The sequence below is a fragment of the Vipera ursinii genome (genome assembly GCF_947247035.1).
Source record: "Vipera ursinii genome assembly, chromosome: 7".
Classification (NCBI taxonomy): Eukaryota; Metazoa; Chordata; class Lepidosauria; order Squamata; family Viperidae; genus Vipera; species Vipera ursinii.
The window spans coordinates 4,147,796-4,154,852 of NC_139521.1; the positions used below are offsets into that span (position 1 = coordinate 4,147,796).

The 7,057-nt window shown below is 40.1% G+C and overlaps 1 protein-coding gene across 2 annotated transcripts in view; it reads right to left on the reverse strand.

Moving 5' to 3' along the window:
• The window catches only part of KLHL5 (kelch like family member 5), a 34,057-nt gene extending 30,566 nt beyond the window's left edge, over nucleotides 1-3,491 (reverse strand). For both annotated transcript variants that reach the window (XM_083367915.1, XM_083367914.1), the window contains exons 1-2: nucleotides 3,349-3,491; nucleotides 1,888-2,003 (exon numbers count right to left, since the gene is read on the reverse strand). The gene's annotated coding sequence lies outside the window, so the exon portion shown is untranslated. The remainder of the gene's footprint in view (nucleotides 1-1,887; nucleotides 2,004-3,348) is intronic.
• Between the last annotated feature and the right edge of the window lie 3,566 nt (nucleotides 3,492-7,057).

Genomic DNA, 7,057 nt, shown 5'->3' on the forward strand with positions numbered 1-7,057 from the left:
CCTTTGGCATCTAGTCATGCCGGCCACATGACCACGGAGACGTCCTCGGACGAGCGCTGGCTCTTCGGCTTTGAAACGGAGATGAGCACCGGCCCCTAGAGTCGGAAACGACTAGCACGCGTGTGCAGAGGAACCTTTACCTTTACCCAAAGAAGAGGGGGTGAATTTATTTTCCAAAATACCAGAAGGCAAGACAAGAAACAACGGATGGAAACTAACCAAGGGGAGAAGCAACCTGGAATTAAGGAGAAACTTCCTGACAGTGAGGACAATTGACCAGTGGAACAGAAGTTGCCTTCAGAAGAAGAGACTGGACAGACACTTGTCTGAAATGGTTCAGGGGTCTCCTGCTTGAACAGGGGGGGTTGGACTAGAAGACCTCCAAGGTCCCTTCCAGCTCTATTCCGGTTGATTATTAAGAGCCGAGTCTTCTTAATAGTAAATTCTGGGACGAATGCAGGATTGGTATGGAATACTCAGCACAACACAAAAACTGCTTCCGTTCCACCTTAGACAAGCATAAAGAAGATCTCTGAATTTAAAAGGACTGCAACTTTTTTCTTTTCTTTTGAGGGGTCTGTTTTAAATCAGAGGCGTAAATTGTTTTTGGACTGCAACATTCGCTTACGTGGGAGCAAAGCTCCAATAAATTCAGTAGGATTTACTGTGGAACGGAGCGCAAAGGATTGCATTGTTACTCCAATATTCAATAATCCTCTCTGTGCATTCTTAACCAAACCCTCTGCCTGAAAAAAGACAGTTCAAATCTAAAAGTATAGATGTCACACAGACACCCACCTCTTCCCTGCCATTCAGCCTCGTAGAATCCGAACCCATGATTCCTGACAAGAGTAAAATAAAGCTGCAGCAGCAAAAAGGATCTCCATTGATCCGTTTGGCCCAGATCCTGCATGAGGATCCCCTGGTTCATTATTTTTTTAAAGTTACTTTCCATGCTGCAATTATATCGCTTCTCCAAATCAATATGAGAACTGCTCTGGCTGCAAACCTACCTCTTTCTTTCTTTCTTTCTTTCTTTCTTTCTTTCTTTCTTTCTTTCTTTCTCTCTCTCTTTCTTTCTTTTTCTTCTTTCTTTCTCTTTCCTTTCTTTTTCTTTCTTTCTTTCTTTCCTTCCTTCCTTCTTTCCTTTTTCTTTCTTTTCTTTGTAAAATGTATTTAGCCACCCATCTCACCCCGAGATAACTCTAGATAACTCTCTTACAATATTATAACGCTCCTAATACTTACAGATTCCACACTGATTTAACCATCCAGAAATCAGTCCAACCTTGACTGAGGCGTGTGTGTGTGTGTGTGTGTGTGTGTATACACGCACTAATGACTCATATCCTTTAACGACCGTTGCTTATCAGATGCATCTCTACCAAAGGGAAAAAACAACCTTAAATTTAATGTTGCAATTATGAAAGGCAGAGCTACACGGAGGCTTAGTGAAGGCATAACTGCCTACCCCGATGCTTTATCTCCTCCTCTTTCATTTTGGCAGTGCTTTTTTTGTAAAAGAAAAAGGTGCCGGAACTCACACGTCAACCCGCCTTGCCTACCCTACAAGGTTCCGTCCAAAAAAGGTGCCGGAACTCCGTTCTGAGCGTTCTATGAGAAAAAAAGCCCTGCATTTTGGAGAGGTTTCTATTCAAGGGAGCAGCGGTGGAGTTCAGTGTATAGTGATTGTGGGTCCAAACCAGAGGAAACTGTTGTCATTAAAGCCTAAAACCCAAACCGATGCCAGCTGGCAAAGCGCTAGCCCAGTCTGCTCCTGTTCTAGTCTTTATTCGGTACCCACGAATTTATTTTATTTTATTCCATTTTATTCCGTTATTCCCTTAACTCCGCCTAGGTTAAGCACACTCTTAAGCCAACACTCACCAGAAGCACCTTATAATGTTAATAACTGGTACCGAAATGCTGGAAAATCGGATGGCATCCTGGTTTCAGCTTTTCCTTGGAGGACGGGCAGCTCCGGGATGCCCAGACGCTTCAACCTGAGAATGTAAGGTTTATAAAGCGATGATCTCAGTTTGGAGAGACTTCTCTCTTAACCAACCCTCTTTCGCAGCATTACAACCCTCTTTTGGCTGTACGCTTTTTGTACTATGTTATTTCTATAGTTGTTGGGTTTTTTTAAAAATGTTGTATGCCACTCAGAGTTACCCTGTGGTAAGATGGGCAGCCAATAAAAATAAAATAAAATAATAAAATAAAATAGGATAAAATAAAATAAAGTAGGATAAAATAAAATAGAAAATGTAAAATAAAACAGGATAAAATCAAATAAAAAATATAAAATAGGAAAATAAAGATAGAATAAAATATAAAATAAAATAGGATAAATAAAATAAAAAATATAACATAAAATAACATAAAATAAACTAAAAAAATGTCAGCTAAAATAACGAATATGGAATAGGACAATATAAAATAAAATAAGCAAAATAAAAATATATAAAAAGGAATAAAATAAGGTAAAATATAAAATATAAAATTAAATAAAATAATAAAAATAAATAATAGGATAAAACAAATTTTTTAAAAAAGGAATAAAATAAGGTAAAATATAAAATATAAAATAATAAAAATAAATAAAATAGGATAAAACAAAATTCTAAAAAAAGGAATGAAATAAGGTAAAATAAAATGCAAAATATAAAATAAAATAAAACAATAAAAATAAATACAATAGGAGAAAACAAAATTTTTAAAACAGGAATAAAACAAGGTAAAATATAAAATATAAAAATAAAAATAAAATAGGATATAAAACCAAATTTTAAAACAGGAATAAAATAAGGTAAAACAAAATACAAAATATAAAATAAAACAAGAAAAATAAATAAAATAGGATAAAACCAATTTTTTTTTAAAAAAAGGAATAAAATAAGGTAAAATAAAATATAAAATAAAACAAAACAATAAAAATAAAGAAAGCTGGGTAAAAATAAAATAGATAAAATAAAATTAATATATATATACAAAATAAAATATAAAGTAAACCCTCCCTTTCGGGGTCCACATCCGTGACAAACAGGCACAGACAAGCCTTTAAATACCACCCCAACGCCCTTGGCGGTCCAGATCCAGGTGGGAGAATGCACTCTGCCCATGCTCAGGAGACCTCTGGTTCAGGATTCAGTTTCTTCACACCAACTTTCTCCCCCGACCCCCGAGACGGGATGTGGCTTTGGGGACTGACCCCCAAAGTGGGGTACCTTGAAAGGAAGCCCCCCCTCCCCTCAGAGGACCCCCCCACTGAGGGGAAAAAGCCCCCCCCGCCCTCACCCCCCCCCGTTGCCACGGTTGCTGACCGCCCATCCCATCCCTGCTTCTCACCTGACCCGCGGGGGAAGAAGAAGAAGGGACCCCAGGGCCCGACCCGCAAATCAAACCCGGATTCAGACGACGGGCGGAAAAGCGCCCCCTCCTCATTCCTCGCTGCCCCCCCCAACCCGCACGCTCGGCCACGCCCCCTTTCCCTCGGCCCGCCCGCCGAGGCAGAGCGGCCAAAGCGACCGCGAGGAGGAAGCCTGGCCACGCCCCTTCCCCCCTCCCGTCTCGCTTTCCCACCCCTCCCCTCCCCCCCCCGGCCACATCGAACGTCTGCGCGCGCAGGCGCCGGCTCTTCCCGAACGGTAAAGTGGAAGCTCCGGCGGGAGGGGCGGGGGAGAGAAAAGTGGGAGGGGCGAGAGTGCGGCTGGTTTTTGGGTTTTTTCTGGTTTTTTTTTCCCCCACCCCTTCGGTTCGCGCTTTTCGGAGAGGAGGCGGGGCGCTGGCTCCGGAGGAGGAGTCGACGGTGGAGGCGGGGCTACGCTGTTCGACGGGGGGGGAAAGACGGCTACTTTTGCGCATGAGCGTTTGAAACCTGGAGTGTCCGCTGTAAGACCCGTGGACTTCAACTCCCAGAATTCTAGGAATCGAAGTCCACGGGTTTTAATCTGGACTTTCTATTCTATTCTATTCTATATTATATTCCAATATCTGTTCTATATTTCAATATTTATTCTATTCTATTCTATATTTCAAATTCTATTCTATATTTCAATATCTATTCTATATTCCACTATTCTATTCTATTCTATGCTATTCTATTCTATATTCCACTATCTATTCTATTCTATTCTATATTTCAATATTTATTCTATTCTATTCTATATTCCACTATCTATTCTATTCTATTCTATTCTATTCTATTCTATTCTATTCTATTCTATTCTATTCTATATTGCAATATTTATTCTATTCTATTCTATATTCCACTATCTATTCTGTTCTATTCTATTCTATGCTGTTCTATTCTATATTCCAATATCTATTCTATTCTATATTTCAATATTTATTCTATTCTATTCTATGCTATTCTTTCTATTCTATATTCCAGTATCTATTCTATTCTATATTTCAATATTTATTCTATTCTATTCTATTCTATTCTATTCTATTCTATTCTATTCTATATTCCAATATCTATTCTGTTCTATTCTATGCTAGTCTATTCTATATTCCAGTATCTATTCTATTCTATATTTCAATATCTATTCCATTCCATTCCATTCCATTCCATTGCATTCCATTCCATTCCATTCCATTCCATTCCATTCCATTCTATTCTATTCTATTCTATTCTATTCTATTCTATTCTATTCTATTCTATTCTATTCTATTATTCTATTCTATTCTTATAAACCCTGTTTTCTAAATGATTCTTTTTAAAATATTCCTCTAAGGCACACAACCTATTCCTAGGCAACGTTTAGTTAAAAGATCACCTTAATTAATTAAGACAATCTATTTCCAGGACTCGTCTCTGAAGGAGAGTAGCTGTTATATTCTGCAGTGTGACAGCTTAATAAAACTAAAAAAAAAGGCACATGCTTATTTTGACAAATGGCTCACTTGCAATGCTTTGATGCAACGGATTTTAAGAAACAGCAACTCAATATTCTGTTAGCTCAGGGATGTCCAACTTTGGTACCTTCAACAGGGACCTGAAGACCTGGCTCTTTGAGCTTTCCGGCCAGGACTGAGAATTTTAATTTTAATTTTATTTTAATTGGGTTTTAATTGGAGTTTAACAGGGGTTTTATACTTTATTCAAGGACTAAATTTAATTATTTTAATTGTTCTTTACTTTTGTAATTTGTATTGTTATTTTAAATACCTTGTGAACCGCCCTGAGTCCTACGGGAGAAGGGCGGTATATACGTCCAATAAACATAAACATAAACTCGCTGGGAATTCTGGGAGTTGAAGTCCAGAGGTCTTAAATTTGTCGAGGTTGGACACCCCTGTATTAGATTAATGAAAGTCACAGTACTTGCCTACAGAATCTTGCAAGTAAGCTTAAAAGAGAAAGAGAGATGAAAAACATGGAAACGGAGCGTTCTGGAAAACGTTAGAACATTCTGTTCCACCACTGCCATTGTTCTGGTGTTCTCAGATGTAGTTCAGCAATACCTAGAAGTTAATTCATTGAACTGGAAGCAATTTGTGGTGTCCTGGATCTGATGTTCCGGGCGAACGTTCTCGATTTCTGAGGTTTGCATGAAGATACGTATGAAAAGATAGAAATTCCCTTACGGAGCCACAGCGGTGGAATTATGGAGTGGACCGAGAAATGCAAGCCTAATTATAGCGATAAAAGAGAATATTTGTCGCTTAAAGTTGAAATGAAGGTTTCTTAATGCTCTCTGAGCTTGGTGGTTTTCTTTGCAACCGTTTCATTACCCAACTAGGGAACACCATCAGTGCTAGAAGGGAGTGGGGTGTGTGGAGAAGAGGAGGAGGAGGAGGAGGAAGAATAGGAGGAGGAGGAGGACTATGGCCTTCTTGGTGCTCTCTGAGCTTGATGACTTTCTTGCAGACATTTCATTACCAAACTAGGTAACATCATCAGTGCTAGAAGGGAGGGAGGGAGGGAGAAGGAGGAGGAGGAGGAGAAGAAGAAGAAGAGGAAGAGGAGAAGGAAAAGAAGAAGAGAAGAAGAAGAAGGAAGAGGAGAAGAAGAAGGAGGAGGAGGAAAGGAGGAAGAAAGAAAGAGGGGGAGGTGGGGTCCTTGGTACTCTCTAACCTTGGTGATTTTCTTGCAGACATTTCATTACCCAACTAGGGAACATCATCAGTGCTAGAAGGGAGTGGGGTGTGTGGAGAAGAAGAGGAGGAAGAAGAGGAGGAGGAGAACTATGGCTTTCTTGGTGCTCTCTGAGCTTGATGGCTTTCTTGCAGACATTTCATTACCAAACTAGGTAACATCATCAGTGCTAGAAGGGAGGGAAGGAGGAGGAGGAGGAGGAAGAGAAGAGGAGGAGGAGGAGGAGGAGGAGGAGAAGAAGAAGAAGAAGAAGAAGAAGAAGAAGAAGAAGAAGAAGAAGAAAAAGAAGAAGAAGAGGAGGAGGAGGAGGACTGTGGGGTCTTTGGTGCTCTCTGAGCTTGTTGGTTTTCTTGCAGACATTTCATTACCAAACTAGGTAACATCATCAGTGCTAGAAGGGAGGGAAGGAGGAGGAGGAGGAGGAGGAGGAAGAGAAGAGGAGGAGGAGGAGGAGGAGGAGAAGAAGAAGAAGAAGAAGAAGAAGAAGAAGAAGAAGAAGAAGAAGAAGAAGAAGAAGAAGAAAAAGAAGAAGAAGAGGAGGAGGAGGAGGAGGAGGAGGAGGACTGTGGGGTCTTTGGTGCTCTCTGAGCTTGTTGGTTTTCTTGCAGACATTTCATTACCAAACTAGGTAACATCATCAGTGCTAGAAGGGAGGGAAGGAGGAGGAGGAAGAGAAGAGGAGGAGGAGGAGGAGAAGAAGAAGAAGAAAAAGAAGAAGAAGAGGGGAAGGAGGAAGAAAGAGGAGGAGGTGGGGTCCTTGGTACTCTCTAACCTTGGTAATTTTCTTGCAGACATTTCATTACCCAACTAGGGAACATCATCAGTGTGAGAAGGGAGTGGGTTGTGTTTTTTTTAGTACTAATGATGTTGCCTAGTTTGGGCAATGAAACATCTGCTAGAAAACACCCAACTCATGGAGCACCAAGGAGCACCCTTGAACCCAAATATGGATTC